The 19,183-nt window shown below is 38.2% G+C and overlaps 1 protein-coding gene across 9 annotated transcripts in view; it reads left to right on the forward strand.

The window, feature by feature from the left end:
- The window catches only part of ULK4 (unc-51 like kinase 4), a 793,903-nt gene that overhangs the window by 205,055 nt on the left and 569,665 nt on the right, over positions 1 to 19,183 (forward strand). The gene's annotated exons all lie outside the window — the stretch shown is intronic.

Raw genomic sequence — 19,183 nt, forward strand, 5'->3', positions numbered from 1 at the left:
CAAATTCCTCAGTTTTCTGAGTTCCTGACCATCCTACTAAGCTGTTAGCCCCAGTGGCCATGAATCAGCATATATCTGAGTTGCATCTCAGTTTAAACATAGGGTGTAACACAATGTATTTTTTGAAGCTCTGCTCACTGGGAGGATGTTATTCCCAGGGACACTTCTGATTAGGCTTGTCATGCAGCAGTCCACTTTCATTTGGTGTCAGCATATTGTACTGAACCATTCACCAACCAGATTCAGTGCTTTTCTTTGCCAGTTAGCTGGTCATAAACAATTCTTAATTAGGATTAAGTAAGAGAAGGCAACACAGAGGAGTATGTGTTGAAGGAATCTAAGCCACTGTTCATGCAATTTACTACTGTGTTTTTTGACATGTAGAAGCTCAGTCTCTTATATTGATTGACTCATTTGATGATGGTTTACTGCTTTGCATACTTAACCTAGTGGCTTGGTGAGCCAGGTTAATGATAAGTAACTCAGATCACGTGATCATTTGGTTTCAATCGTAATGTTCATTCTCTCAGGATCTTTCTCTCAAAAGGAGAATGGTAATCCACATGTGAGAAAGTGACTTTTCTCTTACGCTGCACAGATGTGTGTTATGATTCACTTATTGATGCTTCCCTGGGGCTCCATTTGTTGTAGGGGCTCAAGTGGTACTGAATATGCTAGGTCATAAGACCTGAGTGGCCGAGCAGCTTGTAGAATTGCTGCAGAGCTTTACTTACTTCAACTCCATTCAAAAACTAGTAAGTTTGTGAATTCTTCAGAAAATAAGAGGCACACATTCAACGGTGGTATGTATTACCTCTTAATTCACAAAAAAACCAAGCGTTGTGCCTCTTTTTTTAGTTACATTCAATAGAAGGTGCAGTAACTTGTTTTTGACCCGGAGGGATGTCCCAGCCTGCTGTTGACCACTGAGCTGCAGAAACCTCACTGAAGTGATAGCCCCCTGAATTTTTGTGGAGTTCATTGCTCTCTCATGTATCTTATTAAGCCAAGTAAAAAGTACTTGCTGCTGATGTTTCCTCAGGTCCAACCAGCTTAATGTCATCAAAATAGTGTACAAATGGGACATTTGGTGGGATGTCAAGATGTCCCAGATCTTTGCAGAGTGTTTTAGGGCTAAGGGTAGCAGAGCTAGTGTGGCTTTGAGGCAAGGCAGTGAACATGAACTGTTTGCCCTGATGAGCAACAGCAAACACATTCTGGTGGTTCTTCCAAATTGACACGGAGAAAAAACCCTTTGCCAAGTCAATAGGACCCAAGATGCTGGGGCTATGATGATTTGCTCCAGTAGAAATATTACATCTTAAATTGTATCTGCAGTTGGAGTCACATGTTTGCATTTTGGATGATCTGCTGTCATTCTTCAAGATCCACTACAGTCATATTCCAAGATGTTGCATAGGCTAAATAGACTATTTGTGTTTAATTTTTTGTAGTATAATCTGTTCTGTTGAACAAATAGTTTAAATGGGTATGATAGATATTATCACCCCTACATATTTTTTTTGCTCTTGATACTAATTTTTACGATTTGGTTTTATGTTGATATGGCTTATTAGAGAGGGGATGTTCCAGACTTTCATTTGTGTCTTCTTACCATACTAGCCTACCTCCACAGATCAGATAGCCAGTGTATGGGTTCTGCTAGTTGCTAAGTTGTCTATACCAGTTATATATTTAGGAAGTGAAGAATAATTACAGAGTAGGTCTATAGATGTGCTGGGGTCACTGTAATTTGAATTTGGGCCCAAAGTTATTTATCATCTGGCCATCATAAGCTGAGAGACAATAGCTTTAATTACAAACAGAGGCATTGAATTGGATGATGAGCTTGCTGAGGATTCTGGCAGGGAGATGGAAGAGAGGAAAAATTCATTCCATATTTATAGTACAAATTGTTTCTGCATGGGGGAAAACAGCGGTTATAAATTAAAGGATGTGCACTAAACAGATAAAAATGGACTTAGAGTGGAGTGAAGCAAGGAGAAAACTGTAGTGTTTTGAGTCTCTGTAAATAGCATATGGCCTCAGCAAGGAACCAGTTGTGATATTGTCCAGAATGAATTCAAATGGATGGATATCTACAATTCACATATTATTCCAGTAGTATACTACACATGAGAATATCTGAAGTAGGCACAGGCAGTGGAGTAATTCACTGATGAGCACATAGAGCTCGGTAGAACTTGAAGGGAATAAGGGTGACCCAGGGCATTGGGATGATGGCATCTTTGAGAAGAAGCCTGAATTAAGTTAAAGCAAGGAGTGCGAATTCTTTATTTTTAAAACCTATATAACTGACTTTACGCAATATAAATGGACCATTCTATCCATAATATACTACTGGAATCTTGTCTTCTACTCATACCATTTCCAGCCAATCAGTTCTTTTTTCTTGTGTTTCTGTTTCTTCTTTTCACCTGTGCACTTGTAACTCCTAATTACCTGCTTGTCTTCCTTTTCGCATTCATTAGCTTATCCGCTATCAGATTAATATTCCCCAAATGCCACTTTCATCAAATCATTTCTTTCCTTTAAACAATTTCCTTCCTTCAGTCTCCCTGCGATCCCTCTCTTTGTAGTTAGTTCGACCTTTGTGCCAGGTTTTCTGGCACCCAATTCTTTTGTTCACAGGGTTGAGAAACCTCATGTCGTCCCATCAGCCCTAAAGCCAAAACTTGTCTTGTTCTCTTGCCATTTAAGGCTTGAGGTGCTGCTGAGGTTCTGCCTCCTCTCCGGTCAGCATTTTCATTTACATGTTCTTGGGCCCTCTCTCAATCCATTTAATCTGTACCATCACCGTTAAGAAGTTTTTGAAAGTTCTGACTGTGAATGGTACAATTTCCTGTTTTTAGGGCTAATGTGACTTTCCAGTGGGACTTTGTGAAAAAGGGAAGTAAAATGCTTCAATGCAACTTGGGAATTTAAACTGGAGTTTATCTATGTAGTTTTAGGGCTCATAATAGGGGCTTAATGTACACTCCTTGCTTTCTTCCCACCTCAGTCTCTTCTTTGTTGGTTTCTGCTTTTCTGTTTCATGTGCTGAGCCTTCTTTTTTCTCTTTCATCCCTGTCCTTAGGTGATTTCATCTAATCCCGTGGCTTCAAACACTACCTATGTGCTGATATGTACTTAGATGAACTTTTCTCCACTCCAGGCTTATATTATCTTAACATATTCAATTGCATACACAAGAGGAGTTTTAAATTTAACATATACAAATCAAATATGCTTTCTAACTCCATCCCATCTCCCAGACTGAGAGTCAAAAACATTCAGTAGCACTTGATCCAGTTACTCAGTAATAGTCAAATACATTCAGTAACACCATCTAGTTACTCAAACCCAAACGCCTGAGCAATCCATATTTTTTTCTTATTCATTCAATTAATAAACAAGTCATATTGGCTCTTCCTCCAAAAAGATGGTCCCCTGCTTATCTACTCCATCTAGCCTGCCCCACCCAAGGCAATAGCGTCTCTTCTTTGCTCTGACACTGGTCTCCTAACTGATCTTCCTGCTTCTAGTCGTTCAGCTCCCCCACCCCAGTAATACGTTTTCCACACAAAAGCTGGAACTATTTGATAAAAACATCTAGCTGGGCGCAGTGGCTTATGCCTGTAATCCTAAGCACTTTGGGAGGCCAAGGCAGGTGGGTCACCTGAGGTCAGGAGTTCGAGACCAGCCTGACCAACATGGTGAAACCTCGTCTCTACTAAAAATACAAAAAAATTAGCTGAGCGTGGTGGCGGGTGCCTGTAATCCCAGCTACTTGGGAGACTGAAGCAGGAGAATTGCTTGAACCCGGGAGGTGGAGGTTACAATGAGCCGAGATTGTGCTACTGTACTCCAGCCTGGGCGACAGGGTGAGACTCTGTCTCAAAAAAAAAAAAAAAGGAAAAACAAACATCTTGTGTTTAGTTGAATTGAAGGCAATCTTGATTATATGAAAGCCTAATTTTTCAATGGAATATCTAAGAAAGAAGTATTTTTAGGGGGAAAACATGGTAATTATATAAATGTTTAAATGAATTTGATGAAATAGATGACTGTTTACCTGTTTTTGTAAATATTTAATTTATTATTGTAGTTACATGTATTTATTTATAAGTGTATATATAAGATAATGTACTGGTTTGGAAGATTGCATTCTTGCATTTTGTAAAATAAACGTATTCAACACCTCTTTTTAAACTGCTTTATTGAAGTGTCACCACAGCATGTTGAACATCAGTTCCTTGAGTTTCTCCTGCATCATCTGACACAGTATTCCAGACTAGATCATCTCCTCTTCCATTTAAATGGTTTCAGAGACGACACCTTTTCTGCTTGTGTGTGATGCAGTCACTGTAAATTTTATGTAAACCAAGAGTTCTTCTTTTTATTTTATTTTTACTTGACACATAATAATTGTACATATTTATGGGGTACACTGTGATGTTTAGATATATGTATACATTGTGTAATGATTAAATTAGGGTATATAGCATGTCACTGCAAATGTTTATTATTTTCTTATGGTGAGAACATTAAAAAATCCTCTCTTCTGGTTATTTTGAGATACTGAAATATACAATTTTGTGATAGTCACCCTACTGTGCAATAGAACATGAGAACTTATTTTCCCTATCAAACTGTAATTTTGTACAAGCTTTCCCTGTCCTCCCCCTCCCCACCCACTTAGCCTCCCCAGAATGTGGTAACCAATATTCTGTTCTCTATTTCTATGAGATCAGCTTTTTGAGATTCCACATCTGAGCGAGATCATGCAGTATTTGTCTTTCTGTGCTTGGCTTATTTCACTTAACATAATGTCCTCCAGTTCTATTCATGTTGTTGCAAATGACAAGATTTCATTCTTTTTATGGTTGAATATTATTATTGTGTATACTTACCATATTTTCTTTATCCATTCATTGATGGACACTTAGGTTGATTCCATATCTTTGCTTATTGTGAACAGTGCTGCAGTAAACATGGGAGTGCAAGTATGCCGTTAATATACTGAATTATTTTTCTTTGGATAAATACCCAATAGTAGGATTGCTTGATTATATGGTAGTTCTATTTTTAATTTTTGAGGACCCCCATACTGTTTTTCATAATGGCCGTACTAATTTACATTCCCTCTAACATTGTATAAAAATTCCCCTTTCTTCACATCTATGCCAGTATTTGTCATTGTTATTATTGTTAATAGCCACTCTAACTGAGGTGAGGTGATACCTCATTGTGGTTTTAGTTTGCATTTCCCTGATGATTGGTGATGTTGTTGAGCATTTTAAAATATACCTGTTGGTCATTTGTATGTCTTTTGAGAAATGTTTACTCATTTGCCCATTTCTTAGCAGATTTTTTTTTTTGCTACTGAATTGAATTCTTTATATATTCTGTATATTAACCTCTTATCAGATGCATGGATTGTGAATATTTTCTCCCATTCCGTAGGCTGTCTGTTCGCTCTTGTTTCCTTTGTTGTGCAGAAGCTTTTAAGTTTGATGCAATCTCATTTGTCTGTTTTCACTTTTGTTGCCTGCACTTTTGAGTTCCTATCCAAAAAATCATGGACCAGACCAATGAAGCACTTTCCCTCTGTGTTCTTCTAGCAGTTTCCTAGTTTCAGATCTTGAATTTAAGTCCATTTCGACTTCATTTTTGTGTATGGTGAGAGTGAGGGGGTCTAGAACACTCTTCTGCATGTGGATATCCTGTTTTCCCAGCTTCGTTTATTGAAGAGACTGCCATCTCCCGAAGTGTGTTCTTGGTATCTTTGTTGAAGATCAGCTGACTGTAATTGTATGAATTTACTTTTGTGTTCTCCGTTCTGTGTCATTGGTCTGTGTGTCTGTTTTTATGCTAGTTCCATGCTGTTTTGGTTATTAAATCTTTGTAGTGCGTTTTTAAGTCTGGTAGTCTGATGCCACCAGCTTTTGTTCTTTTTTTTTTTTTCCAAAATTGATTTGGCTATTTGGGGTCTTTAGTAGTTATATGCAAATTTTAGAATTTTTTTTTTCTGTTTCTGTGAAGAATGTCATTGGTAATTTGATAAGATTGCATTTAATCTGTAGATCACTTCAGGTACTATAGATGTTTTAACAATGTCAATTTTTCTAATCCATGAACATGGAGTACCTTTCCATTTACTTGTGTCCTCTTTAATTTCTTTCATCACTGTTACATAGTTTTTCTTGTAGAGGGCTTTCACCTCCTTGACTAAACATATTAACAAAAATTTGTTTTATAGCTCTTATAAATGGTATTGCTTTCTTGATTTTTTTCAGATAGTTTGCTATTGATATATAGAAATGCTTTACTGAATTCACTTACTATTTGCAAGAGTTTTTTGGTGGAGTCTTTAGGATTTTCTATGGCTTCAAGATTATACCATTTGCAAGCAGTGACAATTGAACTTCCCCCTTTAAAAATTTTTTTTTTTCAGTTTGGATGCCCTTTCTTTCTCTTGCCTATGTTGAATAAAAGTGGTGAAAGTGGGTATCCTTGATTTGTTCTAAATTTAGAGGAAAAGCTTTCCATTTATTTTTTTTCCTATTCATGTATTATGTTAGCTGTGGGTTTGTCATATATGGCCATTATTGTGTTGAGGTACAAACATTCCTTCTATATCTAATTTGTTGAGAGTTTTTATTTTGAAGGATGTTGACTTTTATCAAATTTTTTCCCTGCATGCATTGAAATCATATGGTTGTTGTTCTCAATTTTGTTAATGTGATGGATCAAATTTATTGATTTGCATATGTTGAACCGTCCTCGCATCCCTGGGATGAATTATACATACCTGATTATGGTGAATGATTTTTCATCAGGGATATTGGCCTGTAGTTTCCTTCTCTGGTTTTCATATTGTTGTGATACTGGTCTTGTAGAATGAATTTGAAAGACTTACTCGTCTTCAATTTTTGGAGTATTTTGAAAAGGATTAGTGTTAGTTCTTTAAATGTTTCGTAGTATTCAGCAGTGAAGCCATCAGGCTGTAGGCTTTTCTTTGATGGTAGACTTTATTATTGATTCATTCTTATTACTTATTACTCATTATTGGTCTCTTCAGACTTTTTCTTTTTTTTTTTTTTTTTTTGAGATGGAGTCTCGCTCTGTCACCCAGGCTGGAGTGCATTGGCACTATCTCGGCTCACTGCAAGCTCCGCCTCCTGGGTTCACGCCATTCTCCTGCCTCAGCCTCCCAAGTAGCTGGGACTACAGGCACCCGCCACCACGCCCGTCCAATTTTTTTGTATTTTTAGTAGAGATGGGGTTTCACCGTGTTAGCCAGGATGATCTCGATCTCCTGACCTCATGATCCACCCGCCTCGGCCTCCCAAAGTGCTGGGATTACAGGCGTGAGCCACTGCGCCTGGCCAGACTTTTTATTTCTTCATGATTCAATTTTGATAGACTGTATGTGTCGAGGCATTTGTCCATTTTTGATAGATTTTTCAACTTTTTGGTGTATAGTTGTTCATAATAGTCTTATGATTCTTTTTAGTCTGTGACATCCATTGTAATATCTGCTTTTTATCTCTGAATTTATTTGAATGTTCTCTCTTTTTTTCTTAGTCCACCTAAAGATTTGTTATATTTTCAAAGAACCAACTCTATTTTGCTGACCTTTTGTACTTTTAAAAAGTCTCCATTTCATTTATTTCTGCTCTGACTTATGTTACTTCTTTCCTTCTACTAATGTTGGGTTTAGTTTGTTGTAGTTTTTCTAGTTCCTTGGTGTATAATGTTAGGTTGTTTGAGATTTTTCTTATTTTTTGATGTGAGCATTTATTGCTATAAACTTCCCTCTTAGAAGTGCTTTTGTTGTATCCCATAGGTTTTAGTACATTGTGTTTCTATTTTTATTTGTATCAGAGAATTTTTAAATTAAAAAAAATTCTTCCTTGACCCTTCTGTTGTCCAAAAGTATATTGTTTAATTTCTCTGTATTTATATAGCTTGCAGAGTTTCTCCTGTTATTAATTTTTAGTTTTATTTCATTATAGTCAGAAAAGATACTTAATATAATTTTGAAAATCTGTCTTATGACGTTGGTTGTGTTGGGTTTGTTGGCGTTGGTGTTGGGTAGGTGCAGTAGTGTAGTCTTTCTTTGTGCAGTTGTTTCAGCTATAGTCAGTATTAACAATTCCTGTGAGTACCTCAGTGGCTTGGGCTGCAGGAGTTTGTGCAACTGGTCTACCAGCTTGGGCTGCTTCCCTGAGGGCAGGGTGGCAGGCTGTCTCATGCACTACACCAAGGGAGTGCAGGGTTGGTTGACTGGCAGCTCAGCTGCTCCCCACCTCCGGAGTTGGAAGTAACAAGCTGTCTCTCGTGCCATGCCAAGAGGGAATGGAACTTGATGAATGGTAGATCAGGCATTGTTCCTTTGGGAGCAGGTTGGCAGGCCTGTTTGCTCCAAGGGGCTGCAGGACTGTTGAGTATGGTGGAGCCTTTGGGGTGGGGAGATACAGTGGCTGTTGGGTCCTGGGGAAGGACACACTCTAGCAGTGGCTCCAGTGTGAAGATGGCATTATGCAGTAGCAGCTTGGGTCAGGGGGAAAATAGGGCACAATATCGGCTTCTTCTCTGACACAGTACAGCCATGTGAACTCCTGGTAGCTTCCTGAACTGCAATTGGTCCATGAGGAGTGCAAGATTCTTCAGCAACAAAAACTGCAGGTTTTCATGACATTAGTAGGAGCTACTGGGGGCTCCTTGCTTTACCTTTTTCTTGTAAGGGGAGTTTCCTCATGATTCTGAGTTGATCCCAACTGGGGAGACAGGGTGGCAGAGAGCGGGGTATTTGGATTCCTTCTCAATACAGCCATCCTGAGTCTTCATGTTCCATGGTGTCTCTGCCACTCCCCTGCTGTACTTCAGTGTTCTCCTTCAGGTACTCTAGTCAAAATGGAGTTATTTAATCACTGTTTTGGTCTTTTTTTTGTGGGAGTTGGGATCATGAGTATCAGGCCTGATACTCATGAGACTGAAGGCCAAGATGGTGACATCAGTGTAAAACTACAAGGTCTTATTTAACATCAGACAGTCATTGTAGGCATTGTGTGTTGGTTTATAAACCATATAGTTTGCTGTGATTATATATCAAGTGGATATACATTATATATGTGTATACATATATGCTGTGGAGATATATATATATATATATATCTTTTCATTTTTGTTTTATTTATAATAGGAATGTTTGTCTGAATAACCTAATTCACATTTACCAGAAACTAGAAGTCTATTGTCTTCCTTCTTGAAGTGCTTTCTTACTTGACACCCAGGGCAGTTTTTTTGGGTTTTCTCCACCCTTCACTAGTCACTCTTCCTTAGTTTCCTCTCTCATCATCTCAGCCTTTGTAGTAGTTCCATGACTCAGTCCTTGGACATTCACTCCCCAGGTGATCTCCTTTAATCTGATGGCTTCTAGAGTTTTGATATTTGTCCCTCAGACCTCCAAATTTGATCTGCAGTGTTGGAGGTAGTGCTTATAGCAGGTGTCTGGGTCAGGAGGATGGATCCCTTATAAATGGCTTGGGGCTGTCCTTGCTCTGTTAGTTCTCACCAGAGCTGGTTGTTAAAAAGAGCCTTATACCTGCCCCCTCTCTTGCTTCCTCTCTTTCCATGTGATCGCTGCACACCCTGGCACCCCTTTGCCTTCCACCATGAGTGGAAGCAACCTGGGATCCCGCCAGATGCAGCTGCCGAATCTCGAATTTTTACAGACATCAGAATCATGAGCCAAATACACATTGTTTTCTTTATAAATTACCCAACCCTATGCATTGCTTTATAGCAACACAGATTGACCAAGACAATTGCCTTAAATACCATCCATCCATGGCCTGCTCTCAGATTAATGTCATCAACCCAAACCTTTTCTATGAACTCACACTCGTATACCAGCTCTCCATGTGCTACTGAAACTTTAATGTCTGATAATGATTTTTCTGCTCCAGACTTGCTATTCTGGCAGTCTTTACCTATGTTAGTAAATGGTGGCTCTGTTATTCCAATTGCTTAGTTGCATAGCATTATTCTTGACTTCTCTTTTTTACATCTCATATCCAATCAACAGCAAATCTAATTATTTGTACTATGAAAAGATACCCATAATCTCATCAATTCACACCATTTCTTCACTACCACACTAACCAAAGCCGCCATTTCTCATTTAAACTGTTACAGTTGCTTCTCAACTGGTCTTCCTTCTTACATTTCCACAGTCTGTCTTACTCACAGTACCCAGAATGCTATTTTTTTAGCCACATATCAGATCATGCCACTCTTTCTCCTTGAGAGTAAAATGCAAGCTTCTTACATTGGCATACAATCCCTTACATGGTTCAGAGCCTGGGTACCTTTCTGATCTTTTCTTACACTGTGCTATAGCTACACAAGTGCACAGCAAGCATGTGTTTGCCTTTGGGATGTTGCATGTGTCTTAACAATTATTTGGAATGTTTTGTTCGCATTGCTTGCTTGCTTTACCGCTTGTGGTCTCCGCTTCAATGACATCCTGTCGAGAGGTTTTCTCTGGCAAGTGACTAGTTTTCTTACTCTTCTTTAATTTTCTCCATAGTATGTGTCACCACCTAAGCTATTTTCTGGTTGCTTATTTGCTGTCTGTTTCACTGCACTTGAATATACACTCCATGGGTTGTATCTACATCAACTAGAAAAATACTTAGCACATAGTAGACACGGTAAATGTTTATTGAATGAATAAACTGATGTCATCTTCCTTGTACTCATTGAACTCATTTTGCTGTAGACATTGTACTGGTATAGATATTAGGTATAGGATTTGCTGAGTTTGGCCTCAGAATCACGGAGGTATAGCAGGAGGTCTTAATAGAAGGCTGATCAGAGTTACCTAAAGGTAGATGTATGTGCAATGAGCCTAGGATTCCTGTGGTGATGCGAGCAAGAAAATTGTGGTCAGATTAGAGGGAATGAATCGGAGAGATAAATGGAGAGAAATGCAGGGGTTGGAGTGACAGTAGTTTGGGAAATGGGTATGTCCTGGGGAGAAATAATACGGTTAAAGATAGTTGGCTGGGTGCAGTGGCTCATGCCTGTAATCCCAGAACTTTGGGAGGCAGAAGTGGGCAGATCATTTTAGGTCAGGAGTTTGAGATCAGCCTGGCCAACATGGTGAAACCCCATTTCTATTAAAAATACCAAAATTAAATGAAACAAACAAAACAAAAATACAAAAATTAGCCTGGCATGGTGGCACACACTTGTAATCACAGCTACAAGGTGATCCAGGAGAATCACTTGAACCCAGGAGGCAGAGGATGCAGTGAGCTGAGATCATGCCGACGCATTCCAGCCTGGGCAATGGAGTGAGACTCTATCTCAAAAAAAAAAAAAAAAAAAAAGATAGTAAGGCACACAAAGAAGAATTGATCTGATCTTGTTTATTTGGATTTCTTTTCAGCGTGTTATCTTTTTAACTTGATACGCCCTTGTAGAACACTGAGAAATATCATTTGCTGCCTTTTGTAGAACGCCTGTGAAGTATTTGTGGACACTATGCTCAAATGTTTCCACATTTTATCTCCTTTATAGAATGTGAATTCTTTTAGAAAATAATGTTCTCTTGTCAGTAAAGTCAATTTATTCTACTGTAGCCATGAAAACACATCTTGTAATGGGGAGGCATTGGGGAGAACATGAAGAAATGGAGCATCATTCTAGAGTTAGTTTTAAACTGTTATGGATCCCATTAGTCTTTTATTTCCCCCAGCAGATGTAATGGATATTTTCTTATGTATTAACTGTCTGTACTAGTGTTTGAAAATGATTTGAATAGTTTTTGCCTTAAGTGAAAGATATTTCAAACCATGGTAGTTAAGCAACACATTATCAAATTTTATAATGGATAATTTAAACTTTAGAGAAAAATTGATTCCTTATAGACAAGTGTGAATTTGCTTTTTTTATACTCTGTAAATTTGGAGGATTTCATTTGGATTCCCTGACTGCCAGAAGATAAACATTTCTATTTTCTCTGTTTTCTGTTTCTGGGGTAGCTGTTATTGATATAGAGGATTTCCCAAAACAAGGAGAGAAACTCATTTTTGAATCATCTCAGTCTCTGGATTAAGATGATCTAGATTGTTTGGTGTTTTAGCTGCCTTCCAGAAGGAAATGCAAATCCTGTCTGGAGAAGTCTAACCGTAACCCTAGGCCTCAGAATATCTCCCTAGTTTTCAGGTACAGAGTCTAATACTCAATAGAAAGTAATCAGGCCTACAGGAGACAAGATGATATGAATAAAAGCGATAAAATCAACAAGAGAGACAGTATCCATAGGGAATACAGGCAATGGAGTTATCAGATACAGACTTTAAAGTAACTGTGATTAATATAGTCAAGGAATTTGAAAGATTAAGGATTTCAGTGGAGAACTGGAACTATTAAAAAAAACCCAAATGGATATTCTAGAACTGAAAAATACAATAATTAAAAGTAAGAACTCAGTGGATTTGGTTAACAGATTAGACTCTACAAAGCAGAGAAATACTATCTGGGAGAAGTCTGAGGTCAGTATAGAGAGACAAAAGTATAGAAGACATGAAGAAGAGTAGGAGAGGTACAGAGGAAAACAGTGAGAAAACAGTGGGTTTTATAATAAATGGTAATAGATAATTTGGATATCAATATAGGAAAGAAATAAAAACTCTACTCCTAAGCTGTACTGCGCTGTACCAAAGATCAATACAGATAGATTTTATGATTTTCTGTTTAAATTCCTAAAGGTAAAGCAGTAGAGCTTCTGGTAGATAGCATATGAAAATATCTTCATGACTTTTGTGTAGACTGAATTTTTTTTAACAGAACACAGAAGCATTGTCAGAAAGGAAAATATTGATAAAATTAGGCTACCTTAAAATTATGGTTCATTCAAAGACATTAAAAGAGTAAAAAGATAAGCCATAGAGTAAGAGACATATATAATCGACATGTATAATCAATAGTGGTCTCTTAACAGAAATATGTACAGACTTACTTCATCAAGGAAAAGAGGACAGATAACGCAATAGAAAAATGAGCACAAGACTTGCACAAACTCTTTACAAAACTGGTTATCTCCAGATGGCCAGTTAACACCTGAAAAGATGCTTAACCTGACTAGTCATCAGGAAAATTTAGTTTAATCACAATGAGTTACCAACATATACCCACTAGAATGGCTATGATTAAAAAGCCTGATAACGTACGGTTTTGGCAAGGATGTAGAAAAACTGGAATTTTTTTTTTTTTTTTTGCAAGCTCCACCTCCCGGGTTCACACCATTCTCCTGCCTCAGCCTCCTGAGTAGCTGGGACTACAGGCACCCGCCACCACGCCCAGCTAATTTTTTGTATTTTCAGTAGAGACGAGGTTTCATCATGGTAGCCACGATGGTTTCTATCTCCTGACCTTGAGATCTGCCTGCCTCGGCCTCCCAAAATGCTGGGATTACAGGCATGAACTACCGCGCCTGGCCGAAAAACTGGAATTCTTATATGTACCTGTTGGAGTATAAATTGATATAATGATGACTTTAGAAAACTGATCATCAGTGTGTATGAAACTGAATCAAGGCATGCTTTGTGACCCAGCAATTTTACTTCCAAGGATACAGATATATCCAACAGAAATGTTTACATACATCCAGCATAAGTGATGCTTAGCCCTGTTCATTAGTTGAAATAGCCCAAATGTTCATCCACAACAAAATGGGTAAGTAAATTACGGTATATTCACATACTAGAACACTACACAGCAACGAAAAAGAATGTGGATGAATACCAGCAGGCATCAATGTAGAGCAGACAAGCCAGGCTTTCAGCTATTTGGTAATGTTTGATCTCCTTATGATTAGGAGTTGAAGGAATGACAGCCTATTTTAGAAGTTCTCAGTGTGTCGGTGAATTTTGATTTTGAGCTTTACACTAAGATCATCTGTACAGGCATTTTTAATGTGAACTTTAGCATGAATGTCTCTGGCTATTTCTCTTGGGCTATTTAGTTTTGCCAAAGAAGAGCACATTCGGAGTGTTCCAGTCACATGCTTGGAAGGAAATGACTGGGCTACTAGAGTCCCAGGAGTCCAATGGGCTAAGGGAGCTGAAGTTTCGGTATTTACTGTGCATAAATTCACTTAGTCTCTCTGTTTGCAGTTTGGTAGTCCTGTCTTCAACTTGGTCTGCTATTTCTCAGTCTAGATGGTTTTTATTTTCTCTAGAGAATAAATGTTCAGACTTTTGCCGGGGTACAAGCCTAGTGGCAGTTACCTACATATATTGGCCAGAGGAGATAATTTAAGGTTCAAACTGCTTTTTAATCAGATTTTGCCCAATATTTGATCTTTTACCCCTCTTTCCTCACTGTTGGTTTTAGAAGTACCTTTTCAACACATAGTACCAGAGAAGTGCTTGTCCACTTGGAAAAGCAATGGAATTAGATTCCCACCTCAACCCACATGATCAATCACTTTCCAGTGGACTGAGGACTTCACTGTGAAAGACAAGAGGAGGAGGAGAAACAAGAAGAAGGAAGAAAGAGGATAAAGAAGGGGACAAAGAGGAAGAAGATAAAAGATCCAGACCGTATAATTAATGTCTCCAAATCAATAACAAAAGATCAACAACCCAATGGGAGAATGAGCAAAAGACCTGAACAGGCATTTCAGAAACAGGCATTTTCAGGCACTTACTGTTCATATTTCCTCATTTTCCTCAGAAATTCTCAATGTCATTAATAGTTATGAAAATTCAAATTAAGACTAAAGGTACCACTTTAGACTCCATAAATAGATGAGTAGAAATTAAATCTGATATCAGTAGGTATTGATGAGGTTGTAACTTAGAGGGAACACATACGCTACTGGTGGGAATAAATTGGGACAGCCACTTTGGAAACCAGTTTGGCAGTGTCCTGAAGTTGCGTATTTGAGTTTCCATTCCTATATATGTACCGTAGCAACTCTTGCACACGTGTACCAGGAGACAGATGCAACAGTGTTTCTCAAGCATTGCTTTTTGAGAAGAAAAGCTGAAAGCACCCGGCATGTCTTTTAGTAGGATGATGGGTAAATAAATGGTTATATATTCTACATGTTTAATGAAGACAAAACTATTTCCTTAAATAAAATGTTTCTATTCTTCCTATATCAAAAGGAGTAGAACCATTTTAATGGCATCAAATTCTGTCTCATCTCTGAAGAGATGTCAGGCTCTATTTTATTTTATTTTATTTATATTTTGAGACAGTTTCACTCTTATTGCTCAGGGTGGGGTGCAATGGCGTGATCTCGGCTCACTGCAACCTCTGCCTCCCAGGTTCTAGAGATTCTCCTGCTTCAGCCTCCCGAGTAACTGGGATTACAGACATGCACCACCACACCCAGCTAATTTTTGTATTTTTTTAGTAAAGACGGGGTTTCTCCATGTTGGTCAGCCTGGTCTCGAACTCCCGACCTCAGGTGATCTGCCCGCCATGGCCTCCCAAAGTGCTGGGATTACAGGCATGAGCCACCGTGCCCGGCCTCTCTTTCATTTTAATAAGTTGAAGCAGTTCTTCAAAATGCAGGGGAAGTGGGGCAGGACTTTTGAGCATGGTGATTCGTGATTCAGAGAATGGGATGGAAGGCAGAGTGTTAGCCTTCTCTGGGGATTTTCTCTTAAGATTTGTGTACTCAAGAAAGCAGTATCCCAGGTTTGGTGGTGTTGATAATAGTAGCTACTGTTTCTTGAGTATTTACCAATTCATTTACATCCTCACAGCAGTTGTAAGGCAGGTATTATCCTATTTTTTAAATTAGAAAACTGAAGTTTGTAAGAGTTTAATTTGTACAAGATCACACTGTCAGAAAGTACAACAGGTGAGAATTGCTTCCAGATTTGGTTGACATCTCTGTTTCAATATTGTCAAGGTAAAAGATTTGACCCTGCTGAAAGAAAGAATCTAGGAATCATAATGGACACAAACCACAATTAAGTTTTGGGGTACTGCTGGAGTACTGTTGTAAAGTCAGCCTGACACTTGACACTATGAGAAAGCATAAATCTTACAAATTGGGCTGTCTGTTTGCCTTGCACTCATCATTTATTATTTGGCAGGGCATCCTGGGAAATTGAACATTATATCTCCTAAAACATGTTTTAAAAAGGCTCTGTGGGACAACAATATTACTTAATATTTAAAAACATTGGCTGAGCATGGTGGCTCACACCTGTAATCCCAGCACGTTGGGAGGCTGAGGCGGGTGGATCACAAGGTCAGGAGTTGAAGACCAGCCTGGCCAAGATGGTGAAACCCAATCTCTACTAAAAATACAAAAATTAGCTGTGCGCGGTGGCAGATGCATGTAATCTCAGCTACTCTGGAGGCTGAGGCAGGAGAATCACTTGAACCTGTGTGGCAGAGGTTGCAGTGAGCCAAGATTGTGCGACTGCATGCACTCCAGCATGGGCGACAGAGTGAGATTCCGTCTCCAAAAAAAAAAAAACACTGTGTGTGTGTGTGTGTATATATGTGTGTGTATACATATATGTACATACATATATACATTAAAAACTTTGAGTAGGTAATGCATACTCATGGTTCAAAAACCAAAAAAAATAAAAAAAAAATCAAAGCGAAAAATTTCTCATCTCTGCTTCATTACCCTGGATTACCACCATGCAAAATTAAGCATCCTTATTAGCTTATTTATTGCTCTGGATTTTTAAAAAATCTAAGCAAATATGAATATGAATTATTTCCCTCCCTTTATAAGTAAAAGTTCCCTATTTTGAACTTTGCTTATTTTCTTAAAAACATATATTGTAGCTTTTTCATATAGTATATAAAGAGCTGCTTCTTTTTGACAGCTGCATTCTAATTATGTACCATATTTTATTTAACCAGTCCCCTTTTGCTAAATCCTTCCCACCCCAATTTTTTGACGTTATAAATAGCAAACTGTGTATGTGTCATATATGTGTACAAGTATATCTATAGAATACTTTGTTCCTAGAGATGAAATTACTAGATTATTAATTTTCAAATTATTGGCAGCTCACTCTGCCTGGGATTTATACTCGATTACATTTCCAGCAGCAATGTACTGGAGTATCAGTATCTTCAGAGGCTTGATGGCAGTCTTGTCAGATTTTCTGAGTTTTGGCCCCATGAGGTAAAAATAGATGTCATTTTATGTATATTTATTTTATTAGGAGTGAAACGGAATGTCTTTTTCTTGAAACATTTGTATTTTCTTCTGTGTGTACTGCCTTTTCCTAGTCCTTGTTCATTTGTTCATCTTCTTTTGTTAGTCTTTTTCTAATTATTATCTGGGGGCATATGTGTGTGTGTACACATATAATATTAACATTTTGTGATATGAAATAGAAATATTTTTCTCCAGTTGGTCTTTTTGCTTCTGGTATTTTTTTCTAGGTGCAAGTTTTTTATTTTTTTTAACTTTTTGTATGTAGTATAAATTTTAAGCAAACACACATTAAATAGCAGAATTAAGAAATGGGCCTTGGGAATAATGAGAAGGAATTGCTGTACAGAACTAGATAGAACTTTATGGCAGTTTCAACAGCAATATTTACCTATTCAGCTAATATGTATTGAACACTAAATTAGAGTTAAGAACTGTGCACAGAAGTGGAAGGGTGTGGTGAGAAGAATCAGATATAGTCCTTGCCCTTAGGTATTTTTAAGTTTACTGGGATGACAAACATTATCAAATATTAAAAATATACTATAAAATTACAGTTGGGTAATCCTTCCATGCTATGAGACAGTACCATAGAGGGCTTTAATTTAAGGAAGTCATTGGAGATTACAGTGAGTTATGAAACATGCATATGAATTTATTGGCAAAGGGGGAAGAGAAGAGCCATCTAGGCAGAGGCAGTAGCTTGTTGCATGGGGAGGTACTGTATTTAAGAGACAGAGAACCCGGTGTGACAGGAGGGAGAGAAAGCAAGACGAAACTGGAGAGGTAATTGGGGGTCAGACCATGAAGGTCATGATAGGGAGTTTTAAGAACTCCTATGTGAAGAGCAATGAGATGCCATGGAAGGATTTTAAATAGGGGAGTGACCTGATGAACAAGATTAGTTTAGATGTAGAGTGTGCAAGGATTAGAGGGGCAGAGTAGAAGCAGATGGACTAGTTAGCTAGAAGGCTATTGTAATAGTCCAGGAGAAGGAAGTATGGTAGCTTGCTATTGGTTTGGAGTGGAGAAGTGAAAGAGTTGGAAGAATATTCAATGATTGACTTAATATGGGAAGTGAGAGAAAAGGAGGTGTTAAGGATGACTCTCCTAGTTTTCTGGTTTGTTTAATAAGGTAGAGAGTGATACTATACAGTGGGATATTGTGCTCTGGAAGACAACCAGGTTTGGTGAGATGATGATTTTTATTTTGGATATATAGAGTTTGAAGTCCCTTTAAGACAGATAAAATCAGATGTCAAGTCAGCAGTTGAATATATTGATATGTAACTTAGAGATCGGGTTTGAGCTGCAGATATGTAATTGGAAGATATCTGTATAGATAAGTGGTAATTTAAATCATTGGTAGGAATGAGATAGCCTGGGTTAAACAGGTAGAAAGAGGATAGTTGTGGACCTAGAACTCAGTCTTGACAGACTTCAGCATTTAAGAGCATGAACCAGCAAAAGACAGAGAAGGAACAACCAGAGAAACTGGAGAAGAAAGCTAATAAAGGATGATGTTATGGTAGAGGACATCATCTAGGTGCAAGTTTTTGCACCTAGGAGTGGCAACAGTGTTGAATGCTGTTGACTTGTATAGGTGAAGCAGGAGTGGCAACAGTGTTGAATGCTGTTGACTTGTATAGGTGAAGGCAGATAAAGGCCCATTGGATTTGATGTCATGTGACTTTAGAGATAGTGACGACGGAGAAAGCCGGATTGAAGGCGACTGAGGAACAAGTAGATTGAACAGTAATTATGGCTGTAGCCATGTAATTGGTGACTAGAACAGAAAATGCTAACTGGCTGATACAGAATCAAGGCTAACTTCCTGATTTGGGTTCATCCTCACATGGTGAGGTCCAAATAGTAATACATGGAAACACAAATGCATGAATAAATCTATTGAGAGAGCCACATAAATGCTAAGTATCAAGATTTCAATACATCTTA

This window comes from Papio anubis, chromosome 2 (assembly GCF_008728515.1).
Source record: "Papio anubis isolate 15944 chromosome 2, Panubis1.0, whole genome shotgun sequence".
Taxonomy (NCBI): Eukaryota; Metazoa; Chordata; class Mammalia; order Primates; family Cercopithecidae; genus Papio; species Papio anubis.